The 21,326-nt window shown below is 48.8% G+C and overlaps 8 non-coding genes across 8 annotated transcripts; 3 read left to right on the top strand and 5 right to left on the bottom strand.

Moving 5' to 3' along the window:
* Positions 1–8,121: 8,121 nt before the first annotated feature.
* TRNAV-CAC (transfer RNA valine (anticodon CAC)) lies at positions 8,122–8,194 on the bottom strand. Its single transcript has one exon. It is a non-coding gene; the product is annotated as a tRNA-Val (tRNA).
* A 719-nt stretch (positions 8,195–8,913) lies between these two features.
* On the top strand, positions 8,914–8,985 carry TRNAW-CCA (transfer RNA tryptophan (anticodon CCA)). The gene has a single exon. It is a non-coding gene; the product is annotated as a tRNA-Trp (tRNA).
* A 190-nt stretch (positions 8,986–9,175) lies between these two features.
* Positions 9,176–9,248, bottom strand: TRNAR-ACG (transfer RNA arginine (anticodon ACG)). Its single transcript has one exon. It is a non-coding gene; the product is annotated as a tRNA-Arg (tRNA).
* Positions 9,249–9,519: 271 nt separating this feature from the next.
* On the bottom strand, positions 9,520–9,592 carry TRNAV-CAC (transfer RNA valine (anticodon CAC)). The gene has a single exon. It is a non-coding gene; the product is annotated as a tRNA-Val (tRNA).
* A 718-nt stretch (positions 9,593–10,310) lies between these two features.
* On the top strand, positions 10,311–10,382 carry TRNAW-CCA (transfer RNA tryptophan (anticodon CCA)). Its single transcript has one exon. It is a non-coding gene; the product is annotated as a tRNA-Trp (tRNA).
* Positions 10,383–10,910: 528 nt separating this feature from the next.
* Positions 10,911–10,983, bottom strand: TRNAV-CAC (transfer RNA valine (anticodon CAC)). The gene has a single exon. It is a non-coding gene; the product is annotated as a tRNA-Val (tRNA).
* Positions 10,984–11,702: 719 nt separating this feature from the next.
* TRNAW-CCA (transfer RNA tryptophan (anticodon CCA)) lies at positions 11,703–11,774 on the top strand. The gene has a single exon. It is a non-coding gene; the product is annotated as a tRNA-Trp (tRNA).
* Positions 11,775–12,302: 528 nt separating this feature from the next.
* Positions 12,303–12,375, bottom strand: TRNAV-CAC (transfer RNA valine (anticodon CAC)). The gene has a single exon. It is a non-coding gene; the product is annotated as a tRNA-Val (tRNA).
* Between the last annotated feature and the right edge of the window lie 8,951 nt (positions 12,376–21,326).

Raw genomic sequence — 21,326 nt, 5'->3', positions numbered from 1 at the left:
TTTTTACTGGGGTATTGGTTTTCATAACCATTCATCCCCATAACGAGTGGCACTGGTGGTGATACTGCAAAACTGGAGTGTCTAAGGGAATTGCTTGTACGACTTATCGTTAGCCAGTGGGGTAAAATCAAAGTCCTCTCTGTTTGGCTGGTTCGGTGTGCCTTAATGGTAAAGGAACCCCAGCCTTGGGCTGTAACTGCCCTGCTCTAAGCAATTTGTCCTGAATTGATACTCTCAGTTGTGTCCCACCAAAGCCAGCATTGTTACAGTCTTCATAAAGGAAGGTGCACAGGGCAGTGGGGGAAAGGCCAGGGACAAGACCAAGTTGAGAGAGAGAGAGAGAGATGGGAGTTTCTTCCATTGGGCTAAAGGCAGAGAGAAGCCTGGAGCAGTGGGTCTTGAGCCTCAAGGAAGCCTGGGCAGCCATGGACAGTGAAGCCTGGGGCTAGAGGTGGACTGTCCTGAGCCAGGAGGAAGCCAGAAGCAGTGAAACCCAGGAGGCAGTGACAGTAAAACCTAAGGGGTCTTTTAACTAAAGTTTGAGAGGCTGCAGGGAGAAAGAGAAGAAATCTGCCATCACTCTTAGTAGTAGAGAGACCAGTGGGGAACAAGAAGTCGTCTTCAGGGTGAGGAGGAAGCCCAGCGGGGAAGATACGTGGAAGTCACAGAACTGGAGCAAGCTCCTGTGTCTGACCCTGTCAAAGCTGATTCCCCACTCTGGCACTTTGAGTACAAAAGGTGGGGGCCTGCAAGGATTCTAAATTTAATACTGGCCACTCCAGGCTTGTATTAAACTCCCAAGGTTACAGCTTCTCTCTTACCTTGGATGGGTAGATGCTGCCACCACCCAAATGCAAAACCCCTTGGAACCCAGGAAGGAGCACTTGGGAATTCCTTCCTGTGGGGTACCCTCAAGCCCTTTCACACACACCCCTCTGGGGAAGAGCTGAGAAAGAAAACAAAGGAAATTAGCTGTTGCCCCCAGCTAATTAAACAACATGCACAAACCTCTTAGGACACCAAAAATCCAATCCTGTTCTTTAAAAAGGTAAATTTTATTAAAAACAAAAAGAAAGAAAATACATCTGGAACTTAGGCTTTTGCTAGATTTAAAAAACCCACTTACAAAAATTAAACATCAAGAATAACCTTGTAGAGGTCCAGCTTAAAGGTTACAAGCAAAACAAAAAGCATTTGGGGTTAGCACAGAGGAGTCCACAAGCTAATAAGAAATAAACAGAAATAAACCTAATCACGTCTTTCTAGACATTTTCTGATTTATGAGTAGGATTTAGGTATGATCTGATGATTTCCATACCTGACAAAAAGCTTTTTACAGCATAGTCCCAGCCCTGTCTCTGCTCTGTCCCCTCTCTCTGGAGAACCACAACACCCAGACAAAGGGAAGTTTTTTTCCCCAATTTTAAAAAGTTCTAGATGGCCCATTGGCTCTTTTGGTCAGTTGCCCACTCCCTTTCTTTTACCTATGTGTAAGGGGACTATTGTCCCCTTACTAAAACTCAGTGGGGGTGTTTTGGTTGGCTAGCTCCCAGTACCAAAAGAAAGGGGAAGAGTCGATGGGAAATCAGGACCCTGAGGCTGGGTCTACACTACAGCGGGGGGTCGACCTAAGATACGCAACTTCAGCTACGTGAATAGCGTAGCTGAAGTGGCGTATTTTAGGTCGACTTACCTGGCTGTGAGGACGGCGGCAAGTCGACCGCTGCCGCGCCGCCGTCGACTCCGCTACCGCCTCTTGCCGCGGTGGATTTCCGGAGTCGACGGTAGAGCCATCAGGGATCGATTTTATCGCGTCTTCACTAGACGCGGTAAGTCGATCCCCGATAGACCGATTGCTACCCGCCGGATCGGTGGGTAGTGAAGACAAGCCCTGAGACTGACAGTCCCCAGAAACAATGGGGAGAGGCCAATGCTCCAGGTCAGCCTGATTGACAGGGTGGGCAGGCTAATCAGGGAGTCCTGAGGCCAGGGGGGTCCCGTCCTCCGTGTGAGCTGGAATTGCCTGCGTCAGACAGAGTGGGGCCGAGATAAGGAGAAAGCAGGGGCCCAAGCTGAGCTGGGGAGCAGAGCTGTGCCAGATCCAGAGGGGCCAGAAAAGCAGCCCAGGGAGCAGATCCTGTGCTGGGAGCAGAGCTACAGCCACAGAGCCAGAGTCACAGCCCAGGGAGGAGATCCTGTGCTGGGAGCAGACCTGCAGCCAGAGGGGCAAGAGAAGCAGCCCAGGGGCTGGAGGCAGAGCAGCAGCATCAGTGCTGAGGCAGAGTGGAACTGGAGCTAGAACAGTGGAGCTGGAGCTGGGGTTGGAGCAGTCTGGAGCCGGGTGTGGTAAGCAACTGGGGCCAGCCAAGGGGGGACCCTGGGCAAAGGGCCCAGCGCAGAAAGACACCCCAGCCAAGGGTCCTTGCAGGCCAGACTGGGAGGGGGATCTTAACCCGACAGGGGGCTGACGCTGGGAAGAAGGGTCCCGCCACCCAAAGCCCGGAGGTGTGTGGCCACCACCAGAGCAAGTGTCCAACCCGCAGCATCCCTGCAGCATAGCCAGGTCCTGAGAAGGAGGCCTGGGACCTACAAGGAACAGACTGTGAACTGCTTGACATTACAGACACTGTTTGTAATGTTCCCTGCCACAGAGCGGGGTGATGTGTTTTCCTTTAACCTTTCCCATTTTTCCTTATTTTTTTTTAAATTAATTGCTAATTAAATAAATTGTATTTGCTTTAAATTGTATGTAATGATCAGTGGGTCAGGGAAGTGTCCAGTGCTGAGAGAGCACCCCGAAGTGGGGACACCCTAGCCCCTGTCCTAGGTGACCACTATTGCAAGGTTGGGGGTCGACCACCCCAGGAATCCTGGGCCCAGCCTTGTTGGGGTTACAAGGACTCTGCCAGACAGGAGAGTGGAAGGGGAGTCCTCGAGGGCAGGGAGGCCTCTGGGTAAAGGAAGTGGGAGCGAGGACTCAGATCCTTTCACTAGCCCATTTCACAGGAGTAGTGCAGAAGCCAGGAAAGTTCCCCACAATAGCGGGACCATTCTCCCGCTTACATATGCAGGGACTTTTTTAACCCTTTACAGGTAAAACAAGCAGAGAACAGCCACCAAGAGGGACTTTATAGCCAACTGGCTGGCTGGGTGTCCATAAAAGGGAGCTACCCCACCTCTCATTCATCACAGACCCTGACACAAGGGCAGGAACTGGACTTCTGGGGAGAAGCCCTGGGAGGTGCTGTTCATTACAAAGAGCCCAGGAAGGGGATGGGGGAAAGGCTAATGGTAGGAAGGAGTCCAGGGAGCCAGCGGCAAGGTGTCTGATGGAGTAGGCCTTGGCTGCCCATCATAGGGTCCCTGACCTGGAGCCCAGCTGGTGTAGAGGGTGGGCCTGGTTTTCCTAACCAGCCAGCGGGAAGGTGGCATGAAGCCCCTGACCTCAGGGCATAAGGATGATTTGAAAGGACCTGGGGGCTGAGAGTGGGGTCTGAGGACCAGATGTAAGGACGTTGGGTTTTCTGCTGGACTTTCTGTTACCCCAGAAGGAGAGGAACTAAAGCATGACCTGGCAAGTCACGAAAAGAGGCCAACCACCACGAGATCAGAGTGACTGTCAGCAGGGGCTGCTAGAGAAGAAAGAGCTGGTGTGGAAAGCTCAGCCTTTAGGGTTTGCATCAGCAGTGAGTCCCTTCTTCTACACATGGGTGCAACTGAGAATAGAATTTGGCCATTTAAATGCACCAGATCACTGCATCTTTAGGGCTAAATTGGTTCTGACTTATGCCCATAGGAAGAGCAGAATTTGACCCCCTGGTAAAGTATATTAAATTTAAAATTCCTTGCATCTGGGCATGTTAGAATGATTGAGACAGTTTCCCACTTTCGCTACAACAGCAATTTTTTTACCATACCCAGCTGTTAAATCCTGGAAACCCCACTGGGATCTGCTAATACAAAAAGATTTTGAACATGAAGTCACCCCTTTTCCATTGATGGAAGTTAGTCTGTGGGGTATATGCCAGCACACAGATGAACTGGCAATGCCATGGTAGGATTAATAGCTGCACCATTCAGCTGAAACAATAAAGAAGGACAGGTTATTTTCCATCTTGATAGGCTATATTTTTTGCCATGTGCATGTGCCAATAAAAAAAATACCCCACAATTGCTGGGGATGGGGCAGGAGTTAACTTTTAGGGTAAAATAAATCAACCAAGAAAGCACAATGAGTAATTATGCAGGTTTCATTATGAGATATTAATTCCGTGATAGGAGCTATCTTGTTATCCACATACCAAGGTGTTATATCTAAATCATCATCAATGTGGTTCAGGAGTTTATCTGACGCCAGAGGATGCTGCTGCAAAGGGGAACTGAGGTTAGCCTCTTTGGTGACAGTCTAGTCTCACTTACCATTTGAGAGATACTCATTTGTCTGGTTGACTAGATCAGGATCAGCTGTTCTGAAATAGAAATTATTTTCAGTCTAAGGCTATTGCAGTACTTTTTCTTCAGTATAAAATTATTGCATCTTGGGTCCTAGTGATATTAAATGCAATCATTATTAGCTTTATTATTCATAGAAGCACTTATTTACATTGCTCCAGTTTAAGGTAACCAGATGTCCCGATTTTATAGGGACAGTCCCGATATTCGGGGCTTTGTCTTGATATAAGTGCCTATTGCCTCCCACACACACACACACCCTGTCCCGATTTTTCACACTTGCTATCTGGTCACCCTACTCCAGTTGCTAGTAATTGGAATCTAAGTTTTGAATGCTATGGATCACGTATGATGGTACTCAGAGAGCTGGCTGACTACATGATGTTGGTTCTCCTCTTTGTTTCCAGTTACTGCATTGCACTGAAGACAATTGAAATATATTACCGGGAAGTATTTTCTGTTTGTGTGAATTAGCCCTTGGAGAATTGCCTGGTTTACAATTTGTTAGGTGAGTATATATCATCAGTAAAGCCCATTCTGACTGAATCTCTCTCTTGAATGAGAATCACTTTCTTATGAGTATTTGCTTCTTAGTGATTATACCTAAGCAAGTTCACCAAAATTAATTATAACCCTCATAAAAGGTCTTTGTATACACACATATAACCTCTTCAGGTTACACAAGTTGAACACTACATTGCTGCCAATAACCTAGATGTGCTTGTCTTGTGGTGCTGTCCCTTCTCGGTTATGGTTTAAAACAAGGCATTTTTGTTCATATGGGAAGAAAAATGAACAGATTCCCCAGTTCTTCACCAGTTCTCTGTGCAAACACACAAACTCCTGGTGCATGTGGTTTGTCACAGGGTAAGAGAAATGTTTGGGGGGTTTTTTAAGTCCCTTGTTAAAATATTGGCAGCACATCACTGGTGGAGTGCAAGCTTTTCTCAAGCTGGCACAGGCATTGCCTTTTCTAGATTTGGAAACTTAAGACTACAGCTCAAGATCTAACCTCGCTTTTATAAAGGGTGCACTTTGCTACCATTTAAATACAATGAGCACTGTGCAAATGATCCTTGATACATGTTATCACCTGCTTTAAAAAAACCACTCCAGCTTTTCATAGGCCTTCTTAAAAGCTTTTATAGTCTTTCTAAGCACAATCTGTAAACTTTTGCTGCTTACATGCCAAGTCGGCCTGGAAAGCAGGGAAGGAGAGACCACAGAAAGGAAAACCAGACCTCCAACTCATCTAAAATTGCAGGGACTGTTAGAAAAACCTGGTGCATGTCCAGATACGATGAAGAAAAAACTACTACAAAAGCATTCTGCTCCATTTTAACAATATAGATTCCTCCATATCAAATTCCTTTAGAAAGAAGAAAGATCCCAAAGAGCTGAAAATATGATCAAATATAACACCTTTATTCACAAAGGAATCTAGGGGAGATCCAGGAAATAGAAAGCTGGCAAAGCTAAACTGCAGCACTCAGGAAAATACTGGAAAGATTAATCACAGAAGAGTAGGACAAAACCTATAGAGCTGTGATAAACAAAACCATAGTTAGAACTGAGTCACAAAGGGAAATAACATTTTTAACAAAGGACATGTCTATACTACAAAGATAAGTCAACTTGATTTAAGTTGACATCCAGCCACTGCAGTAATTAAGTCAGTCGGGCGTGTCCACATCACACTCATTGTGTCGGTGGAGCAGTGCAGTGCATTGTGGGTAGCTATCCCACAGTGCAACTAGTTGCAAGGAGTTTGGGGTTGGGCTTGCAATGCCTCATGGGACCAAAACATTGTCGCAGGGGGAAATGGGAACATGGCTTCAACCTCCCATGATGCAGTTTCCACCCTCCCTCCCCTGATATCAACGGCAAACAACCCATGTTTTTTCACACCTTTTTTTGAAGGCCTGGCTTAGCTGCGCATACGCCATAGCCTGAGAAGCATGGACCCCGCTCAGCTGTGTACTCTTAATGTGAGCATTATAATCACCTACTGCCTTATCCTGCAGTATTTCCAGAGCCGAGACAGGAGCCGCCATGTGGAACATTGCAATGTCATTGAAGCAGCCCTGTTGCAAGCCATAGAATGAAACAATTCCTGGTCGCTGTGGAGCACCATTTCTGGTCCTAGGAAACAAGCACTGATATGGGATTGCATCCTTATGCAGCTATGGAATGACAAGCAATGGCTGCAGAACTTTCAGATGTGGAAGGTCACTTTCCAGGAACTGTGTGCAGAGCTTTTCCCAACCCTGAAGCACAGTAATACTAACATGAGACCTGCTCTGATAGTGGAGAAGCGAGTGGCGATAGTTCTGTGAAAGTTGGCAATGCCAGACTGCTACCGGTTTGAGTGGAATCAATTCAGAGTTGGTAAATCCACCATGAGAGCTGTTGTGGTCCAAGTGTTCAGGGCCATTAATCGACTTCTGTTAACAAGGGTAGTGACTCTGGGCAACGTAAAGGACATAGTGGATGATTTTGCCGCGATGGGGTTCCCTAGCTGTTTTGGGGCAATAGATGGCACGCACATCCCTATCTTGGCACCAGACCACCTTGCCAAAGAGTACATAAACCAAAAGGGATACTTTTCAATGGTGTTGCAAGCGGTAGGGGATCACGGGGTGTTTCACCAACGTCAGTGTGGGATGGTCAGGAAAGGTGCAAGACGGGCACATCTTTAGGAAAACTGGTCTGTTCAGAAAGCTGCAATCGGGGACTTTCTTTCCAGATTGCAAAATAATCACTGATGATGTTGAAATGCCAATAGTGATCCCGGGAGACCCAGACTATCCTTGCTCCTATGCATAGGTGCTGGAAGTATGGGTGTGGGGGGTGCGGTAGCACCCCCTGACTTGAAGTAGTTTCCATTATATACAGGGTTTACAGTCTGGTTCAATGGCTCTCAGCACCCCCACTATAACATAAGAACATACCAAAGGTCCATCCAGCCCAGTATCCTCTCTTCCGACAGTGGCCAGTGCCAGGTGCCCCAGAGGGAATGAACAGAACAGGTAATCATCAAGTGATCCATCCCCTGTCACTCATTCTCAGCTTCTGGAAAACAGAGGCTAGGGCACAGGTGGGCAAACTACGGCCCGCGGGCCACATCCGGCCCACAAGACCCTCCTGCCCGAACCCTTAGCTCCTGCCCCAGGAGGCTAGCCCCCGGCCCCTCCCCTGCTGTTCCCCCTCCCCTGCAGCCTCAGCTCACTGCGCCGCCGACACAATGCTCTGGGTGGCGGGGCTGTGAGCTCCAGGGGAAGCGCAGCTGCATAACCCGGCCTGACCCAGTCCTCTGTGCAATGTAGTGGCGTGGCTGCCTCCAGCCACGCGGCGCGGCAGCAGCGCCGCCACCTACCGGTGCTCCAGGCAGCGGGGGAAGGGGGTAAGCAGCAGGGGGGGTTGGATAGAGGACAGGGGAGTACGGGGTGGTGGCCAGAGGGCAGGGGTGTGGATAGGGGTCGGGGTGGTCAGAGGGTTGGGAACGAGGCGCAGGAAGACAGAATGTAAGAGGAAAGGCAGCAGCGGGCACAGACCAGCAACGGAGAGGACGCAATTCCGCGTCTGGGCGCCGAGCACCCGCCCACGCACCTTCTGAAAGCCTGTTTTTCTCCACTTCGTCGGGAGCGAGAGCAAAAGCAAAAGCAGGGCTGTTTCTGCCTGGTTTCAAACCACGGACCTTTCGCGTGTGAGGCGAACGTGATAACCGCTACACTACAGAAACCAAGGGCCAGCCGCCACTGGGTAGAGGGGCCGGAGCGGCCCCCTTTGGCTGGCCCGAAGGCCACCTCCGGCCCCGGCAAGAGGCAGAAGGAGCCTGGCAGGCGTTGCCCAAAGCCCTTGGTGGAAAGCACTGGCTCCGCTTGCAGACGCAAAGGAGCAGGGCATTGGTGGTTCAGTGGTAGAATTCTCGCCCGCGATTCACGGCCAATGCAGCGCCTCTCTTGCGGGGGCCCCGGCTCTTTTGGTGTGCTTGGCTCGCCAGCGGCTCCCCGCCCTAAGCCTCTGAGCGCCAAGGTGCGCTTTATTTGCTGAGGTTCTTGAAGGGGCCTCTTGGCAGGGGTGCTGCTCCTCTTTGCCCTTTCCTTTCTTTTCAAGGAGTCCTGCCGTGGGGCCAAGAGCAGCTTGCTGAGAAGCATGCAGTTTCAGGTGGAGTATTCAGCCCCTTCCCGCTCTTAAGCCGGGGGCTGCAGCATGTGCACGCGCGTGGGCTGGGAGAACTCCGGCCACCAGGTCAACCCGCATACGGCTCAGGAGCCTGCTTCACCCTGAGGGAAGGGCCCGACGGGTCACTTCTCAGGCCTGTGGGTGCGGTTCCCATCCCGGCGGCTTGCTTGGATGGTGGGCATGGTAAGTCCTGGCTCACGCAACACGAAGGAAAGTCATTCTGCCCTTCCACCCCCCCAATCTCCCAACCGCCAAAAGCTCTCTGTACCACCAGCTGGCCTCGTGGCGCAACGGTAGTGCATCTGACTCCAGATCAGAAAGTTGTGTGTTCAAATCACATCGGGGTCAGGCAGGTGACTGTTGTGCCTTTGTCCTGGTGCGCCTTACGTGGGGAGGGTTCCCTTCCAGAAAGGGCCATGGCCCTGGCTTTTAGCAGCCCTGTGCAGGGCCCAATGAGCTTGCTTTTTCTTTGCAAGACGTCAAAGGGAGGCGCAAAAGCAGGGCCACCACACCAGATGGGCAGCAGGGGCACGTGCCACAAGCCAGGCAGGAGTCGAACCTGCAATCTCCTGATCCGTAGTCAGACGCGTTCTCCGTTGCGCCACTGGCCCCCGGGGCACGGCCGTTTGCCTGGCGTGGCCGCGCTGCCTAAGTGAGGCGGAACGGTAGCATGAGGGCAGACCCTCTCTCTCTCAGCCCCGCTTTCCTCTCCTGCCAGCGCAGGAGAGAATGCAAAAGGAAAGGCAGCAGCGGGCACAGACCAGCAACGGAGAGGACGCAATTCCGCGTCTGGGCGCCGAGCACCCGCCCACGCACCTTCTGAAAGCCTGTTTTTCTCCACTTCGTCGGGAGCGAGAGCAAAAGCAAAAGCAAAAGCAGGGCTGTTTCTGCCTGGTTTCGAACCAGGGACCTTTCGCGTGTGAGGCGAACGTGATAACCGCTACACTACAGAAACCAAGGGCCAGCCGCCACTGGGTAGAGGGGCCGGAGCGGCCCCCTTTGGCTGGCCCGAAGGCCACCTCCGGCCCCGGCAAGAGGCAGAAGGAGCCTGGCAGGCGTTGCCCAAAGCCCTTGGCGGAAAGCACTGGCTCCGCTTGCAGACGCAAAGGAGCAGGGCATTGGTGGTTCAGTGGTAGAATTCTCGCCCGCGATTCACGGCCAATGCAGCGCCTCTCTTGCGGGGGCCCCGGCTCTTTTGGTGTGCTTGGCTCGCCAGCGGCTCCCCGCCCTAAGCCTCTGAGCGCCAAGGTGCGCTTTATTTGCTGAGGTTCTTGAAGGGGCCTCTTGGCAGGGGTGCTGCTCTTCTTTGCCCTTTCCTTTCTTTTCAAGGAGTCCTGCCGTGGGGCCAAGAGCAGCTTGCTGAGAGCATGCAGTTTCAGGTGGAGTATTCAGCCCCTTCCCGCTCTTAAGCCGGGGGCTGCAGCATGTGCACGCGCGTGGGCTGGGAGAACTCCGGCCACCAGGTCAACCCGCATATGGCTCAGGAGCCTGCTTCACCCTGAGGGAAGGGCCCGACGGGTCACTTCTCAGGCCTGTGGGTGCGGTTCCCATCCCGGCGGCTTGCTTGGATGGTGGGCATGGTAAGTCCTGGCTCACGCAACACGAAGGAAAGTCATTCTGCCCTTCCACCCCCCCACTCTCCCAACCGCCAAAAGCTCTCTGCACCACCAGCTGGCCTCGTGGCGCAATGGTAGCGCATCTGACTCCAGATCAGAACGTTGTGTGTTCAAATCACATCGGGGTCAGGCAGGTGACTGTTGTGCCTTTGTCCTGGTGCGCCTTACTTGGGGAGAGTGCCCTTCCAGAAAGGGCCATGGTCCTGGCTTTTAGCAGCCCCGTGCAGGGCCCAATGAGCTTGCTTTTTCTTTGAAAGAGGTCAAAGGGAGGCGCAAAAGCAGGGCCACCACACCAGATGGGCAGCAGGGGCACGTGCCACAAGCCAGGCAAGAGTCGAACCTGCAATCTCCTGATCCGTAGTCAGACGCGTTCTCCGTTGCGCCACTGGCCCCCGGGGCACGGCCTTTTGCCTGGCGTGGCCGCGCTGCCTAAGTGAGGCGGAACGGTAGCATGAGGGCAGACCCTCTCTCTCTCAGCCCCGCTTTCCTCTCCTGCCAGCGCAGGAGAGAATGCAAGAGGAAAGGCAGCAGCGGGCACAGACCAGCAACGGAGAGGACGCAATTCCGCGTCTGGGCGCCGAGCACCCGCCCACGCACCTTCTGAAAGCCTGTTTTTCTCCACTTCGTCGGGAGCGGGAGCGAGAGCAAAAGCAGGGCTGTTTCTGCCTGGTTTCGAACCAGGGACCTTTCACGTGTGAAGCGAACGTGATAACCGCTACACTACAGAAACCAAGGGCCAGCCGCCACTGGGTAGAGGGGCCGGAGCGGCCCCCTTTGGCTGGCCCGAAGGCCACCTCTGGCCCCGGCAAGAGGCAGAAGGAGCCTGGCAGGCGTTGCCCAAAGCCCTTGGTGGAAAGCACTGGCTCCGCTTGCAGACGCAAAGGAGCAGGGCATTGGTTGTTCAGTGGTAGAATTCTCGCCCGCGATTCACGGCCAATGCAGCGCCTCTCTTGCGGAGGCCCCGGCTCTTTTGGTGTGCTTGGCTCGCCAGCGGCTCCCCGCCCTAAGCCTCTGAGCGCCAAGGTGCGCTTTATTTGCTGAGGTTCTTGAAGGGGCCTCTTGGCAGGGGTGCTGCTCTTCCTTGCCCTTTCCTTTCTTTTCAAGGAGTCCTGCCGTGGGGCCAAGAGCAGCTTGCTGAGAAGCATGCAGTTTCAGGTGGAGTATTCAGCCCCTTCCCGCTCTTAAGCCGGGGGCTGCAGCATGTGCACGCGCGTGGGCTGGGAGAACTCCGGCCACCAGGTCAACCCGCATACGGCTCAGGAGCCTGCTTCACCCTGAGGGAAGGGCCCGACGGGTCACTTCTCAGGCCTGTGGGTGCGGTTCCCATCCCGGCGGCTTGCTTGGATGGTGGGCATGGTAAGTCCTGGCTCACGCAACACGAAGGAAAGTCATTCTGCCCTTCCACCCCCCCACTCTCCCAACCGCCAAAAGCTCTCTGCACCACCAGCTGGCCTCGTGGCGCAATGGTAGCGCATCTGACTCCAGATCAGAAGGTTGTGTGTTCAAATCACATCGGGGTCAGGCAGGTGACTGTTGTGCCTTTGTCCTGGTGCGCCTTACTTGGGGAGAGTACCCTTCCAGAAAGGGCCATGGCCCTGGCTTTTAGCAGCCCCGTGCAGGGCCCAATGAGCTTGCTTTTCCTTTGAAAGAGGTCAAAGGGAGGCGCAAAAGCAGGGCCACCACACCAGATGGGCAGCAGGGGCACGTGCCACAAGCCAGGCAGGAGTCGAACCTGCAATCTCCTGATCCGTAGTCAGACGCGTTATCCGTTGCGCCACTGGCACCCGGGGCACGGCCTTTTGCCTGGCGTGGCCGCGCTGCCTAAGTGAGGCGGAACGGTAGCATGAGGGCAGACCCTCTCTCTCTCAGCCCCGCTTTCCTCTCCTGCCAGCGCAGAAGAGAATGGAAGAGGAAAGGCAGCAGCGGGCACAGACCAGCAACGGAGAGGACGCAATTCCGCGTCTGGGCGCCGAGCACCCGCCCACGCACCTTCTGAAAGCCTGTTTTTCTCCACTTCGTCGGGAGCGAGAGCAAAAGCAAAAGCAGGGCTGTTTCTGCCTGGTTTCGAACCAGGGACCTTTCGCGTGTGAGGCGAACGTGATAACCGCTACACTACAGAAACCAAGGGCCAGCCGCCACTGGGTAGAGGGGCCGGAGCGGCCCCCTTTGGCTGGCCCGAAGGCCACCTCCGGCCCCGGCAAGAGGCAGAAGGAGCCTGGCAGGCGTTGCCCAAAGCCCTTGGCGGAAAGCACTGGCTCCGCTTGCAGACGCAAAGGAGCAGGGCATTGGTGGTTCAGTGGTAGAATTGTCGCCCACCACACGGGAGGCCCGTGTTCGATTCACGGCCAATGCAGCGCCTCTGTTGCGTGGGCCCTGGCTCTTTTGGTGTGCTTGGCTCCCCAACAGGTCCCCGCCCATCATTTTAATCGGAGCTGCATTGGTTCTTTAATATATTGAATGACGTTGTGTACAACTACAGAGACCATTTGTCCCTGTATATGGTTTTTATTATATATGCATCCAAGTCTGCACTGCAATACATGCCTCTCACTTTTCAGACTTGCTAGTAATTCGTGTAGGGTTTATTGTGTTGGGAGAGGAACAGGGCTGTGATTAGGGGCTGAGGCTTCCCTGATGAGGGGGCCTATATATGCGGCAATTGGTCAGGCAGCGGCACAGATGCAGCAGCACAGGAGCCAGCAAACAGAGCTTTAAACAGGGGAGTTTGAATGGGAGTTCGGAAGGAGAGAGAGGGGAACAGAGCCCTACGTGCGCCGAGTACGGGCTGCTGCATTGGTGTTGTCGGCGTCCCCGTGACAGGAGCATAGGTGTGAGGGCCGCGGCCAGTATGCAGGGTGCATCAGTGACGACCCAAGCAATGGAATATACAGGGCAGATGACCAGATGTGCAAGCCGCGCAAGTACATGACCCCAGAGCAGGTTTGTCTGTGTGCAGTGCCACCTGCTAGAACCCTGGCTGTCATGCGTATAAGAAGCTCTACTGTTGATGCTGAACAAACCCAAAGTCCCATGGCAATATACCCTTCTTTTCTAGTAATAAGTTCCCATTCAAGCGTATGGACCTTGCTGTGTCACACCAGAGCTGTTAGCCTGGGTTGCTCCCAATCAGCATTATGTTGGGTTGTTACTGGGAATACCTTCAGCTGTTTCTCATCTCGTTCCTCTGGCTCCACCCTTTCCTTTGTCCTTTGGGCATATGCCTTTTCTTTCGGGTCATCAGTCTCATATCCGGGTGCTTTTTTATAATACGGTTAGTGCCTCTCGGATTCTCCACTCCCCTCTCAACCATCCAGCCCATCTATGCTGGTGTCTGTTAGCATGCCATACATTCTTCACTCACACACAAAACAGTAAATAATTTACAAAGCAAGAACTGCAGCCATGACACCTCTATCCTTCTAAAAGCAATAATTAACACATAGAGCAAAGAATAAAACCACAACATTTTCTTCTTACTAAGTGAAGGCTAACAAAATAAGCAAAATGGAGTACACTTGAGACAATTTCTCCCCATTAGGCTTTTGGGCTACAATAGAAGAGAAGATCTGAGGTTCAGAGATGCAGGTAGAAACTATGACTTAGTTTCTAAGTGGGTTTGAGCAGTTAATGTAGGAAAAGCAAGAAGAGGAGGAAGGGAGAAGTCAAGACTTGCAGATGCAAGCTGGACTGGGGATGGGGAGTCTGCTTGGGCAGGAAAGTGGTCCGTGGAAGCATGTGTCTACAAGAACCAGGCTGAGGAAAAGACAGGCTAGTGAAGGAGAAATAGAGCTCAGGAACAGATTTGCTGAGCTGGAAAATGAAGAGGGGGCACAGCAGACCGTAACTGAAGGTGGGAGAGCACAGACGAAGAGCAGAGCATCTACTTCTATAAGAAGAAGGGAAGACCTAACGGAGATACCCAGTGTGACACTGCACCCCATATTCTTCCCAGTGACATTATTTTGATGCGATTATGACATAATTATAGTGTATTTTATGCAAGATAAGTCATGTGAGGTGGCATTGAAAAAGTTATGATTTGCTGAATATGATTATCCTATTTGTATGCATGTATCATTTTTGTATCTGGAATTATGAATATTGTCTAAGTATCTGTATTTCAAATGTAGTTACATCTCAGTAACACCCACTAGACAAAATACTTTCAATCCAGATAGTTTGAGGGGAAGGGCCTATTCAGGGCAATGGGCCATTAGGAAAAAAAACAATAAGTCTTAGGAGAAGCTTATCTCCCACCTGCAGAGCCTTCTTGAAAACACTACAGACTGTCTCCAAGTAATGGCTGTTACAAGTGGGATTCTACCTGTCCTTAGAAAAGGAGAACGAAGGTGAGGCAAGATGATGATAATCAACAGATGGCTCAGGCAGTGTTGCTATAAGGAGGGCTTTGGGATGTCTGACCGCTGGGAGGCATTCATCAACAGAGGACTGTTCTCTTGGGATTGATTCCACCTGAGTAGGGAGGGAAATAAACTTCTGGGATGGAGGTTGGCACAACTCATTAAAAGAGCTTTAAACTAGGAACTCGGGGGAGAATGTTGGGAGATGCTCATGTATTTTCCACCTCCGATTTTCACATTGAGAGGGAGAAAAATCAAGTAAGAAAGGATAGAGCAATGGAGAATGGAACAGCAATGAGTAGTAGAATGGACATTAAGAGGAAAGATTATTAGCTTCACTGGTATCGGCACTACCAGATATGCAACTCTGGCAGGAGAATGACTGTACCCAATCAGGTGAGGAATGTGGGTGAAGACAAGCAGCAACAGTTCAGATGTTTGTACACCAATGCAAGGAGCCTGGGTATCAAAACGGAGGAATTAGAACTACTGGTGCGGGAAGTGAAAACAGATATTATAGGGGTAACAGAAACATAATGGAATAGTAATCGTCACTGGAGTACAGGTATTGAAGGGTATGTGCTGTTTAGGAAAGATAGAAATAAAGGCAAAGGTGGTAAGCATTGTGTATTAATGATGAGGTAGACCGCAAAGAAATTAGAAGTGATTGAATAGATAAGACAGAGTCTATTTGGACCAAAATCACTTTGGGGAAGAAAGCTACCAGAGGTTCCTCGGGGATACTGCTTGGGGTGTGTTACAGACCACCAGGATCTGATTTGGATATGGATAGAGAGCTCTTTAATGTTTTTACTGAAATAAATACTACTGGGAATTGTGTGATCATGGGAGACTTTAACTTCCCAGATATACATTGAAGGACAAGTGCTACTAATAACAATAGGGCCAAGATTTTCCTGGATGTGAAAGCTGACCGATTTCTTCACCAAATAGTTGCTGAACCAACAAGAGGTGATGCCATTTTAGATTTGGTATTGGTGAATAGTGAGGACCTCATAGAAGAACTGTTTGTAGAGGACAACCTTAGTTCGAGTGATCGTGAGCTAATTCAGTTTAAACTAAATGGAAGGATAAACAAAAATAGATCTACAATAAAGGTCCTTGATTTTAAAAAAGATAGCTTTAATAAATTAAGGGAATTAGTTTGGGAAGTAGACTAGACCAAAGAATTCAAGGATCTGAACTTGGAGGAGGCTTGGAATTACTGTTAAGTCAAAGTTTCAGAAGCCATCTGGAGCCTGCATCCCAAGCAAGGGGAAAAACTGTAGGGAAGTTATGCAGACCAAACTGAATGAGCAAGCATCTTAAACAGGTGATTAAGAGAAAGCAGAAAGCCTACATGGAATGGAAGAGGGGATGGCTCAGCAAGGAAAGCTACCTCCTGGAGGTCAAAAAATGAGGTATAAAGTGAGAACTGCCAAAAGCCAAGCAGAGTTGGACCTTGCAAAGGGAATTAAAACTAATAGTAAAAGGAAAGAAGAAGTGGGACTGCTAAGCACTGAAAATGGGGTGGAGATTAAAGATTATCTAGGCATGGCCCAACACCTAAACAAATACTTTGCCTCTCTTTTTAATGAGGCTAATGAAGAGCTTAGGGGTAGTGGCAGGGTGGCTAATTGCAATGAACATATGAAAAGTTGAAGTTACCACATCCAGGGTGGAAGTCAAACTCAAACATCTTAATGGGACTATACTAGGGGCCTAGAAAAATATCCATCCAAGAATATTAAAAGAACTGGCACATGACATTGGAAGCGCAATGGCAGGGATTTTTAATGAATCTTTAAACTCAGAAGTCATACCATATGACTAAAGATTTGCTAATATAGTTCCTATTTTTAAGAAAGAGGGGGGAAAGTGATCCAGGCAGCTACAGGCCTGTTAGTTTGACTCCACTTGCATGCAAGGTGTTGGAACAAATTCTGAAAAAAAAAGTAGTTATGGACACAGTGGTAAATGGTAATTGGGATAAAATACAACATGGTTTTACAAAAGATAGATCGTGCCAGACGAACCTGATCTCCTTCTTTTAGAAGATAACTGATTTTTTAAACAAAGGAAATAAGTAGATCTAATCTACCTGGATTTCAGTAAGACATTTGATACAGTTCCACATGGGAAATTATTAGTTAATTGGAAAAGATGGGGGTTAATATGAGAATTGAAAGGTGGGTAGGGAACTGGTTAAAGAAGAGACTACAACAGGTCATACCTGTGACGTTGTGCAGTCTACATGGTTTTATAAAAACATGATAATAAGTGAATATAATGTAACTGGGATAGTTTTATAAAAAATTTGATAATAAGTGACTATAATGCAAATGGGATATGCTTTGTGCAAAAGGTCTCTTGTAAGGTATCATTACAAAGCTCATAATCTACTGAGTGTGATCATCCTATTTGTAGAAATGTACCACTCTTGTATCTAAAACTAGAAATATAAAATGTAACTCTGAGGGCCTATTGTAATTATGTAAAGTGTGGGCCATTAATGATGGTTTGGAATCTTGATGACTCCCATTGTCTGCAGATGGCTGTTTACCTGTGAGTCTCCCTGTATATGTGTGTGCTGGCAAGTGAGTAATGAAGTCTTGCAGTGACATGTGATCATGTCACCTGAACTGGAATCCATCTTTAACCTGGTGCTTTTCCAGTGGGGGTGGGTGGAAACCCAGAGGGACAAAGGGTTCCCGCCTTATGCAAAAGATATATAAAGGGGTGGAAGAGAACAGTGAGAGGAGCCATCATGGAGAATCCCCTAGCTAACACCTAAGCTGGAACAAAAGCTGTACCAGGGGAAAGAATTGTGCCCAGGCCTGGAAGGTGTCCAGTCTGAGAAAAACTTACTGAAGCATCTCTGAGGGTGAGATTATCTGTATTTAGTTTGATTAGGCATAGATTTGCGCATTTTATTTTATTTTGCTTGTGACTTACTTTGTTCTGTCTGTTACTACTTTGAACCACTTAAATCCTACTGTCTGTATTTAATAAAATCACTTTTTATTTAGTAATTTACTCAGAGTATGTATTAATACCTGGGGGAGCAAACAACTGTGCATATCTCTCTATCAGTGTTATAGAGGGCGAACAATTTATGAGTTTGCCCTGCATAAACTTTATGCAGGGTAAAACGGATTTATCTGGGTTTAGACCCCATTGGGAGTTGGGCATCTGAGTGCTAAAGACAAGCACACTCCTGTGAGCTGGTTTCAGGTAAACTTGCAGCTTTGGGACAAGTGATTCAGACCCTGAGTCTTTGTTAGAGCAGACTGGAGTGTCTGGCTCAGCAAAACAGGGTGCTGGAGTCCTGAGCTGGCAGGGAAAACAGAAGCAGGGGTAGTCTTTGCACATTGGGTGGCAGCTCCCAAGGGGGTTTCTGTGATCCAACCCGTCACAGTGGCGTAGTCGAGCAGGATCTGTGCACAGCTGATTGCTTTGAGATACTGGTAGTGATTTTAAGTGAGTTTTAAGTGTGGTGGCTGGAGAACAGACAAAGTAGTTACTGGTTTGTTATTTTCTGTTTGCTTATTTCGGGAAAGGGAAGTAGGGACAGAAAAGGAAGCAAAATAAGTAAGACGGAAGATCAGAAGAAGCTAAAACTACACAAGTTTCAAATTGCCCAGAAAGACTGAACAATGGGTGCTGGGAATGTCTCTGTTAACTAAGAAGCCCCTGAGCTGAGTGATCTCAGTTTCAGTGAACTGCAGATGGGTGTGGCCCAACCTCTGTCTGTGCTGAAGCTGACTGGAGTGTCTAATTTAGCAAGACAGGAGTGGAGGGGTGCCTGTTCTGGCAGGAGGGTGTTCTCTGTGGTATCCCAGCTCATCAAGTGATGGTCTCAAGGGAAAACAAATGGAAATTGATGTACAATTTGCCTGGAAAAAGGCTGACCTGGAAAAAGAAAAGGCTGCCCACCAGCCTGGACTTAAGAGACAAAGCAAGTAAGACCCAGAAGCATGACCTGGCTGTAATGGAGTGGAAGAGGTGCACAGAGACATGTATCCTGGAGCTGGAAGTTGGGGTCCTGGTGACTGCTGCGGTGGGAACAAACCCCAAGGACTCTAGCTGGAAGCAAACCCAACCTGAGTGAAAGGGGGGGGATTTTGCTGGCCAGCGAAAGGTCCCTCATAGCTGGTAGCTGTGAACCTACAGCTGGGTCAGGGTCTCTTTCCCTTTTGGGGGACACAGGAGTGTCTGCCCAGTAGGGGAGCCCAAAAACAAATTTTAGGTATACTGCCTCCGCCATGGTCAGTGTCCAAGTCTCTGGCAGTAAGTTCAGGAGGAGGGTGTGACGTTGTGCAGTCTACATGGTTTTATAAAAACATGATAATAAGTGAATATAATGTAACTGGGATAGTTTTATAAAAAATTTGATAATAAGTGACTATAATGCAAATGGGATATGCTTTGTGCAAAAGGTCTCTTGTAAGGTATCATTACAAAGCTCATAAGCTACTGAGTGTGATCATCCTATTTGTAGAAATGTACCACTCTTGTATCTAAAACTAGAAATATAAAATGTAACTCTGAGGGCCTATTGTAATTATGTAAAGTGTGGGCCATTAATGATGGTTTGGAATCTTGATGACTCCCATTGTCTGCAGATGGCTGTTTACCTGTGAGTCTCCCTGTATATGTGTGTGCTGGCAAGTGAGTAATGAAGTCTTGCAGTGACATGTGATCATGTCACCTGAACTGGAATCCATCTTTAACCTGGTGCTTTTCCAGTGGGGGTGGGTGGAAACCCAGAGGGACAAAGGGTTCCCGCCTTATGCAAAAGATATATAAAGGGGTGGAAGAGAACAGTGAGAGGAGCCATCATGGAGAATCCCCTAGCTAACACCTAAGCTGGAACAAAAGCTGTACCAGGGGAAAGAATTGTGCCCAGGCCTGGAAGGTGTCCAGTCTGAGAAAAACTTACTGAAGCATCTCTGAGGGTGAGATTATCTGTATTTAGTTTGATTAGGCATAGATTTGCGCATTTTATTTTATTTTGCTTGTGACTTACTTTGTTCTGTCTGTTACTACTTTGAACCACTTAAATCCTACTGTCTGTATTTAATAAAATCACTTTTTATTTAGTAATTTACTCAGAGTATGTATTAATACCTGGGGGAGCAAACAACTGTGCATATCTCTCTATCAGTGTTATAGAGGGCGAACAATTTATGAGTTTGCCCTGCATAAACTTTATGCAGGGTAAAACGGATTTATCTGGGTTTAGACCCCATTGGGAGTTGGGCATCTGAGTGCTAAAGACAAGCACACTCCTGTGAGCTGGTTTTCAGGTAAACTTGCAGCTTTGGGACAAGCGATCCAGACCCTGAGTCTTTGTTAGAGCAGACTGGAGTGTCTGGCTCAGCAAGACAGGGTGCTGGAATCCTGAGCTGGCAGGGAAAACAGAAGCAGGGGTAGTCTTTGCACATTAGGTGGCAGCTCCCAAGGGGGTTTCTGTGATCCAACCCGTCACAATACCAACAGGTGAACTGTCAGGCTGGAGGGAGGTTACTAGTGGAGTTCCTCAGGGATCAGTCTTGGGACCAATCTTATTTAACATTTTTATTACTGACCTTGGCACAAAAAGTGAGTGTGCGCTAATAAAATTTGCAGAGGATGGTACAGAGTTGGGAGGTATTGCCAATACAGAGGAGAACCGGAATATCCTACAAGAAGATCTGGATGACCTTGTAAACTGGAGTAATAAAAGTGGGATGAAATTTAACAGTGCAAAGTGCAAGCTCATGCATTTAGCGACTAACAACAAAAAATGTTGCTATAAGCTGGGGATTTATCAGTTGGAAGGGACAGAGGAGGAGAAAGACCTGGATGTATTGGTTGATCACAAGATGACTATGAGCCTTCAATGTGATGGGGCTGTTAAAAAGGCTACTGCAGTCCTATAATGCATCAGGCAAGCTATTTCCAGTGGAGACAGGGAAGTGTTAGTATCATTATACAAGGTATGGGTGAGACCTCATCTGGAATACTGTGTGCAGTTCTTGTCTCCCGTGTTTAAGAAAGATCAATTCAAACTGGAAAAGGTGCAGAGAAGGGCTACTAGGATAATCCTAAGAATGGAAAACCTACCTTCTGAGAGGAGACTCAAAGAGCTTGGCTTGTTTAGCTTAACCAAAAGAAGGCTGGGGGGAGATATGAGTGCTCTCTATAAAGTCTGAGTCTGGTCACCTACTTAAAACTATTACAAGAAACACACAGTTGACTTAAATTGAGTCAGGCACCAGATGTTACATTGGTAACAGATTTCCCTAATACAAGCGATCAGAGCCTTCAATGGGTGACTTGCTTAATAATGCACTCTCAGCACAAACAATCAGAAGAATAATTATTCCTGCTAAAATCCATGAATGTTTGGGATTCACGAACTTGGCTGAATACTCAAAAATGAATTAACTTGATTATTAGAAACATAATGAATTGGATGTGGTGCTTTTATTCACAAGAGTATTTGAATCTTTTTATTTTCTTTAATGTGACTGAGACTAGTCCTCAGAGCCTTTAATTTAATCTCCAGAAGAGAAGGTGGTTCTTGACACCAGAGCTAACCACTGTTAGTATATTCAAATGGCCCCAACTGAAAGTATTTAAAACTGTTTGAGCGGAGCTGGCTAGGAATTTTCCAACAAAATGGTTTTTCATCTAAATTAATTTTTTGTGTGGAAACATATCAGTT

This window comes from Emys orbicularis, chromosome 3 (genome assembly GCF_028017835.1).
Source record: "Emys orbicularis isolate rEmyOrb1 chromosome 3, rEmyOrb1.hap1, whole genome shotgun sequence".
In the NCBI taxonomy this organism is placed as follows: Eukaryota; Metazoa; Chordata; order Testudines; family Emydidae; genus Emys; species Emys orbicularis.
This window is presented reverse-complemented; position numbering and strand designations above follow the sequence as displayed.